This window comes from Oppia nitens, unplaced genomic scaffold (assembly GCF_028296485.1).
Source record: "Oppia nitens isolate AA-2021 unplaced genomic scaffold, nextdenovo-longstitch-racon4-pilon3 scaffold4_pilon_pilon_pilon, whole genome shotgun sequence".
Taxonomy (NCBI): Eukaryota; Metazoa; Arthropoda; class Arachnida; order Sarcoptiformes; family Oppiidae; genus Oppia; species Oppia nitens.
This window is the reverse complement of record NW_026533232.1, coordinates 7,526,544-7,546,200: the sequence shown is the minus strand read 5'-3', so window position 1 is coordinate 7,546,200 and position 19,657 is coordinate 7,526,544. Positions and strand designations below refer to the sequence as shown.

The 19,657-nt window shown below is 20.5% G+C and overlaps 1 protein-coding gene across 2 annotated transcripts in view; it reads left to right on the top strand.

Annotated features, from left to right (window-relative positions):
* The first annotated feature begins 1,182 nt into the window (after positions 1-1,182).
* LOC128960659 (uncharacterized) overlaps positions 1,183-19,657 on the top strand; it is a 35,518-nt gene continuing 17,043 nt past the window's right edge. Inside the window, exons 1-2 of one of the 2 annotated variants that reach the window (XM_054306798.1) lie at positions 1,183-1,479; positions 12,519-12,660. The gene's annotated coding sequence lies outside the window, so the exon portion shown is untranslated. Of the gene's footprint in view, positions 1,480-11,840; positions 12,312-12,518; positions 12,661-19,657 lie in introns of those variants that run through there. The other variant, XM_054306799.1, reaches the window with a different exon arrangement.

The window sequence follows — 19,657 nt, the reverse complement described above, 5'->3', positions numbered from 1 at the left end:
CATTTGTATTGACATTTGAAAGAAAAAGTGTAAAGAAATCATTTTTATTATTAATTTTTTTAAGAGAATTTATAATTTTATTTTTCAATATTTTAAGTTGTCATTAATTATTTCATTATTTTCAAATACATATATATATTATAAACGTACATATATAAAAATATTTTATTTTTAACGAATTATAATGCTATATTAACGGAAAAATTCCCAAAATGTTAATTTTTTAAATAGTCAATTACAGACAATAAAATGTTTGCTGCCATTTGTGGAAAATAAATATATATTTAAACATATATAAAATATATATATAAATTTTATGAAAACCAGAGATTATTTTACTTTAATAATATATATTAAATATAAAAAGTATAGTTAATAAATAGTTACATATTATTAATAATGAATATATTAATGAAATTTATGTTAAACTATTATATATACATTTTTCTCAGAATATAACAAAGTTTTCTTGATTAGCAATTTTTTTTATTAATTCCAGTATCAATAATAATAATAATTTTATTGGATATTAATAACCAAACAAAAACTCATTATTTTTATTTACTATATTTAAATACAATTAACGATAGATAAATATGTTTCAAAAATATGACAAATTGAAAACAACATAAATTAATTGTAAAACATTTAAGTAATATATAATTAAATATTGAACTGTTTTTTAAGTTTATCCTCAGAATATTCATGTTATTGTAAAACAAATACAATCTCTACAGTAATTTTAATCATAATTATTTAAATTAAATGATATAAATTAATATAATTTTAGTAAATAAATACAACAAATCAAATTTGAATAGACAAGTGAATTGACGACTGTTTGAATGTTTTATAAAAAATGTATATTAAGTAACATTTGTCTAAATGAATGTGATTTTCATTTATTAGTTAAATTATTATAATTGAAAATTCAATGTTTCAATTGAAAAATTATTTGATCAAAAAAATAAAACAAAAGATAAATTGTATATTAAATTGAAATCATTTAATTTATTTTTCATATATTGATATAATTATATATAAAAAATATTTATTTGTATAAATATACTTATTTTATACATAGAAAAGGGAGCCAAGAGATGCCGCAAAACTCCTGTACTTTGTTTAGGTAAACCTGAAAATCAGTTGTGATATATACATGACATGTACTACAGGTTTATTGCAACAAAAGGTTTCATCCCTAACACTGACTGTGCTATTGAAGTCTCTTAACCCACAGCTCTTCGAGAGGAGAGTCGGTGTCTCTTCACGTTTTCAAACACTAAAAACAACTTTTTGGTTAAGAAAAGAGTCAATACTTTTTTCAGACAACAATTATTTCTTGTAATACAACAGCAAATGCATGACTTTTTTGCCATTGGATTCACTAAATGAAAGTGAAGACAATAAAGTGGAAGAAAAAACAATCAAACATTGGAGACAATCATATGATCACCAATTGATGCATTTGTTAATCAGGTTTGTCTTATATTTGTTTATATAAAATATGATTAATATAAAAGAATTTGTTTACTAATAATAAAAATTGAGTTATTTATTGAAATACATTTCAATGGATTTTATACTTATATTTTTAGTTTTATGACTTAATATTAATAAAAATAAAATAATTAACAATTCAATGAATAATATTTTTATTCTTGAGTTATGTTTTTTCTCCAATATAATGACGGTTTGATCACTAAATCTGTTAATAGCTTATAATTACAAGTTATTCAACATAATGACGATTAAGCCGGCACTAGAAAATATAGTATTTAACATTTAATATGTAATTTATATAAATTTACATTATGTATAAAATCAGTTAATTTGATATATAATGTTAACACTCAGTGTCTTTACAGTATTATCCACCCGTAAGGAAGTCTTTTATTTTAAAAAATAAATAAACTGTATATGCAATTGAATACTACGTTAAACAAAATAAATATATAAAAAAATAAATAAATTTAAGACATCTCTGCTTTTAGTATTAAAACATTGCACTCATTTATTGAATAACTTTTCTATTTTTTAAGTTTTAATAATGAAATATAATATAAAAACAAAGCACTGAATGTATGTAAACGTTTTGAATGCCTTCGAGGCGTTTGCTGTGATGCTATACATTAACTAACTTATAGTGAATCATAACTTTTCAAAATGGATTATCAATATATATATATAAATATAAATATTATGTAATGTTTTGTAAATTATTTTATATTATCTGAATTATATCTAATTTATTCTTTATTTGCATTTTACGTTTGTAGCAATTTTTAACTTGATTTCAAATTATTACACTTTTAAAAATAACTAATTATTTGTTTAATTAAGTTGTATTTAGTTAAACGAAATTTACTCTCGTTTATAAATATATTATTTTGAGAAAAATTAATTTTATTGATAATTTCAGGTTCATAATTAAAGTAATTAAAAGTTTAAATTAAATTATTGATTATTAAATTATTTTATTATTTAATACAAAAAATGACATAAATTAAATTTTTCATATTTTTATTTATATATAATATTTTTAAAAAATGAAATGATAAATTAAAGTAAGTTGCATGAAATAATTTATTACAAATTAAGATAAGTAATATAATTATAAAAATTTGTTGCAAAAAGTTAAGATAATTTTGTTGATTTATAAAAATATTTGAATCTAAAAAAACCTAATTTTTTCAGACTTTTCAGACATTGTTTTGGCGGTTGATTTGCCACTACATGTTGACTCAAATTTTAATGTTAGTAATAGTTTTAGACTAACGTCAGGCGACTTATTATAGATATAATACATTGATTTAAGTGAATCTCTTTTTTCAATGTAAACCTGGATTCCCTGTACTCCTCTCCTATGAATTTGTGAAATCCTATGATATACGCTATGAGATTGTGTTATACAGTATTATAGCGATAGTTATATTTGCTATAACTTGGAAATGCCTAACAATGCCTTTTGGCTATATTTAAATGAAGTGAACATTAGTTTCAATGTAATTGTCAATAATCGAGTCCATAATTTTCACTATTTTAAGACTAAATCTATTATTGTGTTATTTGTAGTTTTATTATGATTTTACTAAATAAACTAATTATAATTATTATGATTACAAAATACATTAATGTTTTAAGTAAATTTATATACTATATATAGCATTTTTTTTTGTTAAAATTTTCTCATGAAAATTTACAAAATCTAATAATTTTTCCAAAAAAAATGTGTGGTTAGCTCTTATAGTAATTTTAGAACTAATTCTGACCTAAATATTTTGGCACATCCCTGACCAACACCGGTATCTCAATGACCAGTGTATCCTATTTTTGTCTTTCAAATCTATTCATAAGATTAATTTATTTTCAAAATTATAATTCAATAATTCACAGTAATTTCAAAATAAATTTTTTCAAATAGCTTTTAATAAAATTGTTGTGAATTTTAGAGTATAATTTGAAATAAATTTTCATATATTTTTTGCACAATATATTGATAACTATAATTTTATAATTCTATTGTATTTGTAATACTAAATTTCTATAGATAAGTAACATAAATTATAATATTTATATAAAAATTAAAAAAGATTTACTAATTGTACAAGACTACATGATAAAAGTAAACATTATTATATGATATAAATGTTTAATCACGATTTTGAAGACTGTTTTTAATATTATTTGTCAATATTATATATATATATATATACTGTATATATACACTGTATATTATACAGGTATTGTAGCAAAATAATTAGTAAACTATATTTCTAGTACATTAAATTTTTATTTTTCTATAAAAAATTAATACAAATGTAAATTTTAAATAAATATAAAAACGCATATTGTAAAAAATGTACATTTTTAATAAATACAATAATAAACTTTTATACATAAACTTTTTTTTATTAATTTTATTTATTATATCATATATTACGTAGTATCCAAAAATTGCTATAAAACATTTTTATTATATATTGTAGATTTTTTTGTGTAATAATAGTAGTTATTATAATTTTATTAAAAAATTTATGACACTTAAGAAGCAGTTATTGTTGTGATAAATGGATAAATTGCTGACAAATTGTTGTCTTTTAAAACATAACTATTTTGTTAATCAGATCCTTACAAAACTTCCGAAATATCCGCAACAAAGTGGCTATAATTTGAAGCTTTAATTATAGTAATATTAAACAGTGTTTAGATTATACTTTTATATAAAGCATTATTAAAAAAATATTTTAATCTTTATATGATATAAGCAAAATATTATTGTTGTTTTCAAAGTAAATTAATATTAAGCACTTATAATAGTGAAATAGATTCAATGGCCTCTTGTTTTTGACGCTTATGGCAATCAACTGCTATTAAAAGGAAAGGATTGTTGTCTACGGTTTGTGTGCTTTTAAAACAACTATTTTCAGGCAAAAGACGACATGTCTTACATGTCTTCCTTCTTCTTCTTCTACAAGAGTTATAATTATATTCAATGCGTTACTTATATATATTTTTTGCACAAATGATTCATTTCATGAGCCTTTGGGGTAACACTTCATAAAAGGGGAGTTTGAACCCTCTCTTTAAGCAAATATCTGAATCTCTCTCTCTCTCTCTCTTTTTATTTCTTTCTCTTTCTCTCTAAAGTTTGAAATTTTAAAAAATCAAATATTTTTTGCTATACTTTTTTTGATTGTAAATAGAAAATAAAAGGGAAAGAATAGAAATATTTTTCAAAAAATGTCAGAACAGTTGAGTGAAAGGTGTGATAATAGATAAAATTATTATTATTTTTTATTATTGTCATTTAGTATCAAATTATTCAATCAATGACATTGTATTGATGATACATTTATGGACCAAACAATAAATAAAACATTGTATCAAATATTTTTCTAAAAAGAAAAAATTATTTGAAATTGATTTAAATGTTTGTCTAATAATATTTTCAAACATTTGATTTTTATGAGAGAGAGAGAGAGAGAGAGAGAGAGAGAGATAATGTTATTTATCATATGATTTCAATTTCCTCACCGCTAACCCTGACATAGGGTTTATATTTTTAGGTGAATGATCGGGTATTACATACAATAAACAGGACTAACAAATATGTGAACAACAATTTGTTTTTTATGTTTTTCTTCACAATACTATAAATAACATTCACATTTTGTGAACAATATTTATAGTATCATATATTCATTATACCGTATGATATGGTAAATAAAAAACTATATGTTTGCATTTCATAAGGTTTTGCTAATTGACAAAACGTATAATTATAAAATAAGTCATTATATTAATAAATACATTAAGTAATAACATTTATGGAGAGAAATTTTTAAAAAGACAATTATATTTTTTAGTGACATACAAATTGATATATTTTAAACATAATTCACTGAGAATTTAAATAAAATAATAAGTAGTGTTAAACTTATTATAAATTAAATCTCATAATCCAAATATTAGGACTTTAGTGTTTTGGCCTATAAATAAAATATTTTTAATAACAATAGTATTTATAATAGTCTTAGCAATTAAACTATAAATATTGATGCATTAATTTTAATTTCACATAAAATATATAATATATAAATAATAAATTAGTCACGACTTGTTTTGATATTATAATATTGGGCAATAAATGCTAATTTTTTGCAACTTAATATCATTTATGATTATTGATTGCATAAATACACGAAAATTTAGTTTATCTCTAATATAAATTATTAACACTAACTTATTTTTATATGTAATTAACTAAATTGTTTAATTGGCATTGGATTTTGGTTTGAAAATTTTAATTTTAAAAATTCTTTTAATTAAAATTAATATATTGTAATTAAATATCAATTATTAATAATATAGTATTTACCAATTATTCAGTTATATCGATGAATGTCAATTAAATAATTATAATTTAGCCAAATATATTTAATTAAATATGCAAATTATTACTATAATAATATTTTGAAATATCTAAAATAATAATACATCTAAATTATAAGTATTTAATTACAACTAAACTAAATGTAAAACTATTTAACAAATATATTTATGGCCATAATTTGCTTCTTAAAAAGTAATTTAACTTTTTTATAAAATAAAAATATTTATTTATAATTTATTTTTCAAGTGAAACAAAAAGCATTAATTGCTGTACAACAACTTTATAAATTTATTCATACATATAATTAACATTTTTTTTAAATTGAGAAATTGTTTTTTCAAATGAATAATCCATAAATAGTATTTTTTACAATAATTATAAACATATAATATTGTATATGTCATTGTAAACTACAGTAATGTTTGTTTGTTTGCATATTTGACTGACTGGAAGAAAATAATTAAGAAATATTTTTCTAATATTTATAAAAATTAATTATAATATTAGTTTTGCTAAAACAAAATACACAAATGAGAAAACATTTAGATTAATGGGTTGTTGTATTAAAAGTTGTTATTTTGATTATAATCTGAATAATTGATGTCTACCTATGATAATGAATGAGATAAAGAATGTTTGATCATAATTATGTAAATTTTCACTGATTTATTTAAATAATTTTATTATTAACTCATGAAATTTTGAACTTTTAATAAATAGTAAATTTTATTTGTAAAAAATAAAAAATTATTACTACAATGTAACAAATAAATAGACAAATTAAATTGTGTTGCATTTGGTCTTTCACACAAAATGCCATAAATTAGTTTAAATTAAAAATCAAAACATGAATTTTTTTAACAACAAAAAATTAAAAATATTTATTGTTTGATTTGACATTTGTTTTGATGTAAACGTATAATTCATAGAAATTATCAAAATATAAAATAAATTAATAAAGTGAAAGCAATAAATTTATGTCAAATAAGTATTATTTTTTGAAGAGTTAATCAGATAAACAATTATATTAAGTAAATGATTTGATTTATGCCAAAGAATTTCCCGAAGATTATTGACTGTATTGTAATAAATACATACTTTATATTATTAATACATTGCATTAAAACTCAAGTTATAAATAATAATTTCTTTCAATTTGTTAATCCTATAGATTAATACAAATAATGATTTGTGATTTTTTCTAAAAATATAAAGATATTTATATATTTTAGAACTTTTATTGTTAAAAATACAATTACGATATATATATAAATTATAAATTATATTGACTGTTAATAATAAATTTAATGACAGTTAAAAAGAGATTTACAATAAAATAAATTTCTAAAAAACTCAATTTTGATGATTTGTAAAATACGTTTTATTTAAACAGTTTACAATAAACTGGAAGTTTCATAATATTTATGTTTATTATATTAATGTTTAATAAATATAATGAAAATAATATTTTTGTATTTAATACCCTTAAAGCATAATTCCCTTCACATGTGTAACACAAATAAAATAAATAAAAAATAGATCATAATTTAGATCATAGAGACTAAACACCCACTCAGTACTGAAATAAATAAAATAATATTTTATTATATTTATATTAAAATTAAATGTCAGATATTTTTATCGGAAATATATGTGATATAAACCATATATTAAATGACAGACAGAAAAATCGGTAATACAATACAATTGGGTATTTAAAAGACAATAAATGAGTTTTTTTTAAATAAAATTATTTTCTATTTATAAAAGATTTTAATAATAAAATAAGACAACCATATTTTAAATGGATGTTAAATAGCTATTAAGTCATGTGTAAAATAATTATTTATTGAGTTTTATACCAAAAAAGCGATTATCAAAAGTCAAAGCTTACTTAATTTGGTTATTTGACCTAATAATCATAATAAAGTTATATATATATATATATATATATATATATATATATATATATTACACAATATAAATTATAATAAACATTATTAGTTATTTTAAATGCCCACAAAATTTAAAGTATTTTTTAATAATAAAAAAATATGTTTTTAAATTAAAAAATTAAGTAAATAATTTTTTATCTAAATTTTTTTAATTATATTGCAGGAATTTATTGTTAGATTAACAAATGATTATAAAAAAATTATTTATAACAAAATCATTAATTATGTAAGAATTAGTTGTCACAAATGTAATAATAAAATATAATATAAAAACAATAAAAAAAATTAAAAACTTTTCCGTCAAAAAAAGTGTTTTATATATTATTAAGTATATATTTGAAGATTTATTACAAATTAAAGTTAACTTTTTTTGTATTCAAAATATGGGTGTATTCATGTAAATGCTAAAAAAGCAGAGAAAATTAATTAAAAATCGTGTAGAGATGTATCACAATATTTTATTATTATTAAAATTTATGTTTAATATATAGTATTATTTTGTGATCATTTATATTTTTCTTAACAAGATTATATACACTATTACTGTACGGTATAATATACATTATATAAAAATAATATAAGTTTTTTTGTTATTTTTTATATTGTTCTCAAAAATCCTTTTCTCTAATATTCAATAATATTGTAAAACAATAAAATAGATTTTATGTTTAAAAATAAAAATGAATAGACATTAATGAAATGTTTTAATTATGTGATTTCAAGAACAGAGACAATAATGTCCAGCATATAAATAGATGTGATTATAATAATGTATAAAATAATTTAAATATAGAAAATAAATTATATATTAAAAAATTCTAAATAATTGTATAAATGTAAAATACTGTATATATATATATATATATATATATTTAGTATAATATATTTAATACTAACTCATTAATTGTAATCCTTTTTCTTATCCTACCATATATTCAAAAACATAAGTTGTTATATGAAATTCATATTATTAATAATAATACATGTTATAATACAGAAACAGTAATTTTATACACATTAAAACCATATTAAAGTTTACATTATTATTAAATTATTTGATATACTTTTATATATATATATTAATAACATTTTTATTCATATATAATAGCAAATATATAATTTAACTAATTTATTTATTTAATTTATTTTGAAAATTTAATTTTATGCTTGATTTTGTAAAAAAATGTTTTAGAAAAAATAAACCATTTTTTTGTTACATTTTTATTTATATTTAATGAATAATTTATTTTTTGTTAGACTCATACCATAAACGATAAATTGATTGTTTTGATTTTTTTTGTAGCATTTATCAGCAAAAAAAATAATAAATAATGAGAAAATTGTATGCAAACTCAATACTAGGATATCACAGTCAACTAAATTACCATTTGTTTTGTCGGTTCATTATTAGTGGTTTTATTAATAGGCTTTTTTCCAGTCAATGATTTGATTTATATATAATATAGTACAGTATATATATATATATTTGTATTTTAAAAAAATTTCCGGAGGAAAATTAAAATCAGTTTTTGATAATCAACTTTTATATAAAGCATAATAAATACAGTGATATATAAATAAAAAATAGTATAATATATACACAATTAAATTGTCGGTCAATCTTTGAATTGATTATTGTATTTTTTGAATGTCATTTTTCATTAAATTCATGAATTGCTATTTAAAAATGTCAACAATTGTTATACTTATATATCGATATTGACTAGTGATTGTCTAATGCCGATGCCCTCTCTCCCTCTCTCTCTCTCCCTCTCTCTCTCTCTCTCTCTCTTTCTCTTTTTTTCTACTGACTCCCTATTCCTATGAATGTCCGGACATGCATTTGATTTGTTAAACTAACAGACAATTAAATTATGATATATTATAATTTATAGTAATAATCAGTTAATTTATAAAACGTTTAATTAAAGACATAATTAAAATGAATGCAATAAAAATTCTAAAAATCCATTTGAGATAATATACAGTATTTACAGATCATTGCGTAAAGTGCTTAACCGGGTGTTTACCGGTTGGTTATCAACGTGGGGGTCGTTCACAACTAACTTTCCTTATATAGTGCTTTACTGTCATATAAACGACACAATTATTATAATTTTCATATAAATTATATAATAATTGCAAAATCTATTAGTCATTTATGTTTCTAAATAAAAAAAGTTGTCAATTGTTTTCAAGAGTTTAAAAAATATTTAATTTAATTTTAAAGATTACAAAATTAAATTATTGAGTCTATAAAAGTTAAATGTGTGACTATTTGATTAAGTATTTGATTAATGATCATCAATGATGAATGTCATTTAATTGGTTTATTTTGGTTTATATTATATTTGGAAATTTAATTCAATTATATTAACTTAACTGATATCATGAGAGATGGTGTAAATATTTCTCACAAATCTTGTTATGTTTTGCATCACTTGATAACAAACCAATTGTGAGAAAATTCAAACCAGATTTTTTGATTTACAACATATTCAATGTATATTACATATACTTATCTACAGTATACTATAATATGATACATTGTATTATTTACCATTACATAAGTATATCAAATGTATATATATATTAATCATTGATCAAACTTTGCACATTAATTTGCTTTTATTTCTGAACTTAAAAAAATATTATATTTTGATCAATCAATCGAAGTTTAATGATATTGTAAAATAAGTCATACTATTATGTTTCTAACAGTAAACAAAACATGGGGTCAATTCTAAGTTATATGAATTAAAAAGTTATGCATATCTTTATAAATGTCAATCAAAAGACAGCAAACACCTGATTATTCATAATATTTTGTTGCAAACAAAATGTAAAATATAAGATATTTTATAAATTCAAATTTAAAATCTTGATTTAAGTGATGATTTAAGAGCCCACAAACAAAACCTTGAAATGCATAATAAAACACACATTTATTCAAAAAGTGTTTTGAATATAAAAGAATAAAAGGAAAGAAGTGGTATATTATGTCACGTCTTTACTAATATATATATATAGTATATAAATATATAAATAATTGTATTTAATTTGATGGCAATCAACAACCACAGCAACTATTAAAACAACTGAAACTCAAGGAAACTAATTATAATTCAATCAGAAAATGCAATCATCAGTATAAGGAAAACCAATAATACAAACATTTATCATTAAATGTTAGATTTTTATTGAAAATTAAGTAATTGTTAAATTTATTGATTGTTATTGTTATTGTCATTTCAGTTCATTCATTAGACTCTGTACTACACGTGTAATATATCGTAAAAACTTTTATAAAATGTAATAAATTATTTGAGCTTAAAATAGTTATTAAACGGATATAATGTACAGTACATGTAATATACTGTAACAATACATATGGTAAGCAATTGGTGTATTTTTTAAGTCCATTTCAAGTGTATATTTAATAGTGATTAAACTTTTTTAAAACTACTGTATAATTTTATAGCTATAAATATAATTTACACTGTCCTGTTCAACACTATTACTATACATTTTATTGTATATTTAAAATAATGAGACATTTAATAAGCAAATTTAAGTTTACTGAAAAAAATGTTATACATATGATTTACAATTTACTTTTGCTTATTCAACATCAATTATATACAATAGTAACATACTGTAAATGTTTGAAATAATGAAAAGTTATTAAAAATTTTATGTGAATTTGTGAATTACTTGTGCTCTTTAATCGACATTAAAAAATAAAATAACATATATTTTTAAGACAGTTATCATTAGTAGAAATTCCTCTAATATATCGCTTACACGAATGACTCGTTTTTTGGTTTTATCCAAAAAATTTAATATAAGGTTTTATTTTAAATAAAAATTTAATGATAAATCAAAAACCATATATATTAATGGTTGAAATATACAGATATATATATTTATATATATATATAGTGTTTATGGCGACAGAAGGACTTGTTTTTTGAGTAACGAAGACGTGATGTTTGCCATCGAAAACTTGCTTCGACTCTAATAATCAAATCGGGTGTTCAGTCTTCTCATTCCTCCCAATCCTCTCATTAATAGCTGCTATACATAAGCCAAGCATTGCCCTCAACGCCACTAAATGATTGCTTCAATACTAGACTTACAGTGTTTGTTGAGCTCTCTCTCTCTCTCTCTCTCTCTCTCTCACTCAGACAACACTAGTGTTGTGGCAGTTCATTGATAAGCACAGGCATACATCCCAGTGTGCTATCATTTCCCTACACATGAACATTGCATTATTTCAAGAATCGGGTCTATTATCAACTGGTGTTTAACCAATGCTTTATTGTCACCATATATTTGATATGTTGTGTGTATGTGTGTGTGATATCGACTCATACAGTATAATATAATTGTATATTATTTTTTGAAAAGTGTTGTCATTATAATTGAAACTTATTTACTAAATAAGACATTTTAAAAAAGTATTTGCGTTTAGTTATACATTTATTACTGTAATATAATATATTTTAATCTTACTATTCATATAAATTTGTACCATAATTTATTTCATATCCTATTTTATAACAGATATCCACACATAAAATAGTGTTTTACTTATGTGTTTTATTGCTTAAAATATAATTGTTTATGACTTAAATTATATATATATATTGTATTGTATTTTACAGATACATATTTTAATTGGCGATAACAAAGTTTAGCAACAATTTAAGTCGCAACTTATACATCATTTTATTGCTTGTATTGTAGACATCATATAATGATTACGATTACAAATAATTTGATTGTATGCCATACATACAGTTAAAGGTAAGATTTGAAATTTTTTTATTACTAATAAACACTATTTTATACTATTATATTTGCAAACATAGATTATTTTAGTTAACTTTTAATATTGTTAGTCAACTTTGAAATTTAACAAATTTAATACATTTTCATCGGAGCCAAGAGATATACAAATATTTATTGAAAATAAAAAAACTAAAGTATTTTAAAAGTCAAGAGAGTTGTGTTATATTATTATTATTACGCTATTGTTATTACATAAGTGTTATTGCATTGACATAAAGTTATTCCCTTTGCATAAAATTTGACTTTTATTTTTAATTACATGAGTTATTTGATGAAAAACTATTAGAAATTTAATGACAACTTTCAGAGTACAGTAATTTCTAACTTTTACAACAAACAAATCAATTGACTTGAAATTTATTGTAAACAATCATTAAATATAATAATATATTTACGATATTTTTAGACATATTATAGTTTACATTTGTCTTATCCTGTTTATGCTGTGCTTTATTTTAGCTAATAATATATAAAACTATAAATACAAGTATACAGTACTAAATAATTAAATATTTATATAATATAAGTTTATTTATTGTAAATATTATTTTTTATTATAAATTTATATCATCTTTAATATTCAGTACAATGTTTTATTAAATTAACTAAATATTATTGATGGCTTGCCATTTAAAAACAAAGAAAAACAATTTGTTTATATGTTTTAAATCAATTTCAAATTTTGTAATATAATATATTATTGAAATTATATTACAAAATACATTTGGAGATGATTTACGAAATTTATATATTATTTATGACTGATTTCCTCACATTATATAAACATATCTTGTATTTCAAGCTTTATTTTTTAAATCAATCAATTTTTTAAATCAATAAAAATATGGCTATTATTTAGTTATATAAAAAATGACAAATACAATAACAATAGTAACAAAATAACAAAATTTAACCAAAATATAAACCAATAGTTACAAAATTGTTAGCCTCCATTTATACAAAAAAAAATTTCTCAATATTTTAAGATATATTCAATTGATGCCTAAAGGTATACATTCACAACATTATTAATGTGCTTTATTTTACAGTATAAACTTGTTTTTACTAAATAGAGAGATATTTAGACATTTAAATTTATATACCATGTATTTATTCAAATAAAAATCATCAATTGGTCTTTTATTTTGTCTATTTTATTCTAATCTTTTCTATAATACATTATATGATTTTCTAAAATACAGTACAATTTAGTATTTTTAAAAAAAATATGAATGAATATTATTAATGTATAAAATATTTGAAAAAATATTTTTATTTCATTGATTATATCGAAGCAGTCATTGAGAGAAAGATATTCTTTTATTTTGTTATTTTAAGGCTTTTTATCAGATAAACTGAAATTTATATATTATGAGTAGGTTTTTCAGGTAATTATGTTTTCCATACATACAAATCTACTGGATATTTGAATTTTTTGTTATTTTTTTTTGTTGAGCTCCAGAAAAAATTCGGTTATTGCCCTGAATTTCCTATAAATCTATATACAATAATAACACATTGCGATAAATACATTGTTTTTAGTAAAAGTGTAGTTTTCTGTTGTTTAAACTTATTTGTTATTTGTATTTCATCGGCGAATGAGATTTCCTTTTTTTTTTAATAAAAAAAATAGTTTAAACTTTTAGTATAGTTTAACAATGTTTGAAATAATAATAATATAACAAACATCATACAGTTGTGTGTGATGTTAGCAAAAACTTGTCATTAATGACATAATGTTGATTGAAAATTGCGAAAAAAAAACTTTCATAAAAAATGTTTTCTAAAATAAGAGAAAGTAATTATTTTTTTTTAAAACACTGCAAACTATTGGCAACGATATAACGATAATATATATTACTTATTATTATTATATGCAGCTATAGAGTTATAAACACATACACAAACACATTATTTCTTTATTGTTATTATAAAATTAAATTATTGTTGACTTCATTGAAGGAAAAACTAATTTCTTAAGAATATAATAATAATATTAATAATAGAGTCATGACTTCAGTCGCCAATAGAGAAGTGATGATCTCAGACGTGAGCCATAGGGAAGGCTATTCATACTATAGCTATAAGCCATAGGCATTACATACCATTGGATATGAAATTTTCAATAAAGTACTTGAATTCCTGGAGATTCATATAAAATATTTTTTATGATTATAATTAAGAGCCGACATTATGAAGGCTATCACTGCCAGTACTCATAACACCCATTGAATGTCTATTTGTTGTTAAAGAATTCATTGCTTGCTTTGTGAAGATTCATCATAAAAGACAGCAATGAATAGTACTTTTTTAACGGCTAAACCATTGTAATGGTCGGCAAATGTTGGCCTCAATTGCTGCCAATTTGCTTCACACATATATTATTGTAATAACACATTGTATAGTCACGTTAGGAATTAATATAAAATGACCTTTCTCTCTCTCTCTCTCTCTCTCTCTCTCTCTCTCTCTCTCTCTCTCTCTATTTTTATATAACAACTAACTATTAATTACTTATACTTTTCATTATACACACCTATTCTCTTGTCTTAATATCGATTTACACGAAAACATTGTTAAAAATTTAAAATTCATATAAAATTGTTTGTTTTTCAAACATTTTAATACAAAAACAACTGTTGTATGAATTTATTATTAATTATTAATTAATATTCAGTATATAATGTCAATGTTAATGTTAATTTTTCTATTCATATGCTTATTATAAACTGTATTTATTAAATACAGTGCTTTATCTGTTTTTTCGTTAACGTTTATCATCAAAAACTAAAAATAAAAAGTCCGTTTGACATCATTTGATAACTAAATGTTAGCTTAAAATAACAAATTTTTGACAAATATTACTTTAGACAAATAGATCTGATATTAACTTATTTAAAATAAATAAATATCTATTTAAGTAAATTCAATTTTACATTAATTATTAATAATGTTGAAAGATTTATATAATTATTAGTGTATACAGTATTTTAAACCAGTATTTATATAGTATTCCTTAATAGACATCAAAGTAACTAAAAAAAAGTATTGACATTTTTGGGAAATAAAAAATATTTACAATATTTTTAATGTTTAAAATTGTAATATGAATATAACAAGATATTGAAATTATTTAGTAATTTTGTTAAACTAATTTTGATTGATTGCATACACATATTTTATACAATATATATAATTTATATTCAAAGCAATATAATTATAAATTGGTTTTTATTATAAATATACATAAATTTTTACAAAAGAGTGATTCCGTGTTTTACTTGTTTTTATAAAGTAATAGTTTTTCATACAATTTCTTAGTAATTTTCAATATAATATAAATTATAACAAATTTATTTTACTTGTCATTTGTAAAATTGTTTATATTCTTGTTTAATATCTATTAAGTTAATTGTATTTTTGTTTGTTTGCAAACAATTGATTTTTACACAATAACAATAAATATATAATTAAAGTAAAAGTAAATTGTTAATTTAGATTGACAGCCAATAACACAACAAAGTTTAATAACAACAAAAACAACTATTATTATTATTACTACTTATTTTAGTTTATAAATGATAAAAACTATTAAATTATATATATTAATATATTATTATTATTATATATATATACAGTATATACTTTATATTAATGTTATTGTTAGTTAAACGACTTAAATATTGCCAAAAGATGTCTTTTAATGTAATTGTAATTTAAATTAATACATTTATAAAATGATGTTAAAGTTATTGTAGTGAATATAAGTTTATTTTGATTTAAATATATTTTCTAAACTAAACTAAAATTCTAATTCTATTTACATTCACTAAAATATATGGTTTTGTATACTTAACGGTTAACATATGATTTGTTGATAAAATTTATTTTACAGTACAATAATTATAAAAATATTTAAGATTTACAAACTATTTGTTGAGAGTTAAAGTCAAGTCATGAATTTAATTGATTTGCCGTCAAAAATAAGAAAATAGTAATTTTGTTTTGCATTTTTGTTGTTGTTTTTATTTAATGTATTATTTTACAGGAAACAAACTTTTGTTAATGATTTTCAAATCGCAATACAAATCCTGAAACTCTGATCTTTAACATTAAACCTACACTTTATTACTGAACTTAGTCTTTGTCTATTTTAAACCGTTTGTTAGCTTTTAAAATCATATAAATATAATATTAATATTTTATTAACCGATGAAAAAATTACATAAAATATTATGTGTATAAATTAAGCGTTATTTCACGTGCTATAACTGATAAAATGTTTTTTATGAACTCTCTCTCTATCGGTGACTAAAAATATTGTACAAAATTATTATTTTTTGTTGCGATTATGTTTCATATGATTAGCTCTCATTTCCTTATGATTGATATCCACTGCAAAGTAAAAACTGAATTTTCTATTGAAATTTGACCAAAACATAGCAATATTTTATGTTTAATAATCTAATTCATAGAAAAATCTAATCATTTTGACCACAATGTTGTTGTTGTGCCCGCAAAACACAACTGTGTTTTGAAGGTTTAATGATAGACTCTTTTTATATATACTATAATTTTTATTATTATTATATACTATATTATAGTTATTCTCTCTATTATTTTACTATAATTTTAATGTGTTTTTTCTTAGTAGTGAAAATCCATTTGTAAATTAACATTGAATATATTATTTTGTAAATATAAATGATAACTAAACATACGTTTATAATAGTTTTATGCTATAATATTGTCATTAATAGCCATGATGTGAATATTCAATTATTATTTATTTTTTAAATATAAAGAGATAGTGAATAACTGTAATGAAAATAAAAATTTACATAAGATATATTTTAATTTTAATATATCCGCTATAATAATGTAAAATTTCTAATTTTAAATAAACTAATTATTATGCAATTATTATTATTACTATTTGAAGCATCATTTAAAATATCAGGCAATTGATAAACATTTAGGTGCTGTACATTTTTAATATTTAAATTTAAACGTAACATTCAAAGAGAAAAAATAATTATATTCAATGATAATGACATTAATTTTTTAAAGACAAATCTCCACATATTATTTTTATATTGCTAAACAAAATATTTTTTAATTTTTTGTATTCAAACATTTTAAAATATTGTATAAGATTAAAATTTAAATAATAAAATATTAGAGGTTAAATCAGTATAATTGTAGTCACAAAAATTGTTTTTTTTGGTAAAAATACTAAAACTAATGATAAATACGTTTGTTTTGAGATATATTTATACAAAATCGTTGAGACAAACGAATGGCACACATGAGAGGACTTGAATTTTAACTCATCTGAAAAACTATCGGCTAATACATTAAGACATCGTTTAAATCTTAACCAAAAGTTTACTATTTTGTTGTCTTTTAAAGAGAGAGAGAGAGAGAGAGAGAGCAATGATTTTTAAGTATCACTCTCTTTATTCATTAAGTCTCATAAATACATTGTTGAATTTCACACAAACTTCCCGTTGAATATAAATATTGAGATCTCAGCGAAAATCATTAGATCTTTAAAAATACTGTACATATAAAAGTGTTGCATTAAATTGCAATATATATATATATATAATAGAGAGAGAGAGAGAGAGAGAGAGAGAGAGAGAGAGAGAGAGAGAGAGACATCAACAATGTGTGAAATTTTTATAGTATTATTTTTACTTAAAAGTTATGTGTTTAAGCAAGTGATGAGAAAAGGATCTCATTTATCTGTTGATGTTTTTATGTGTAAAATTTATACTTTATATCAAATTAATGTACATTTATATTAACCAAAAAGATATACTAAATTATATGTAAAGTTTTATACTATTTATAATAGGAAATATCAAAAATGTATTTTTTACATCAAAATGTTTTTTGTCAGAAAAAAAATAATCTCAACATTTGTTAGTATAATAGTAATACAAGTAAAACCTCTGATATATAAAAATATAAATAAATTTTCAGTGATGAAAGATAAAAATATAAATATATTACAATATTTAATGCTTATAAACTTTACTATAATTTTATTGTATGAATATACAGAAAAATTTGCATATAAATATTTGTGTATAACATTAAACAATACATCCTTGTTTTTTAAAAATAAAATATAAAAGATTATTTAAAATTGAATATATTATATACCAAATAAAAATAATTGATTTTCTAATAGAAAACAATAATTAAAATACATGTTTAATATGACATCACAAGAAAATATAATTTATTAATTAAAAAAAATTATTAATAAGAGTATTGTAAATGTAAAATATGAAACAAAGATGAAAAATATAATTAAATTGACACTCGTTTTGTTAATGTTATTCTAATATAAATATATTTTATAATTTTATTTTTAAGTTTTTCATGAGATTTAGTCATTAATAATATAGACAGTGTATGTATATAAAGAATAAGACAATTTTCGGACACATTTTGCAAAAAAAAAGTTTTATAAATAGTATACAAATTGATTGACGAGTTCAACCAAATCATACCATAGTTGATGCCAACCTGTTTGGTGCACTCAGTTAGCCAGTCATCGGCTGCAAGATCTTCAGCTAATAAAACCGGTTTTAAAAAACACTTATATAAGGAGTTATAAGTGAAGCAACAAATATCAAAGAGAAAAATAAAACAACGCTCTCTCTCTCTCTCTCTCTCTCTCTCTCTCTCTCTCATATACAGTATATATATATATATATATATATATATATATATATATCTTTTATATTACTGTATATATGAGAAAGTTTTAAATTTCTACATATTATAACTAGCATTTGATAACAATATATATTTACTTAAATCTCAAGAGAAAATAAAGTTTTCTTAAATCTAATGATAAAAAAGCCACAAAACAAATGAATATATAATATAAATATACATTATGTAAACTATTATTTGTAATATATTTCATTGTAAT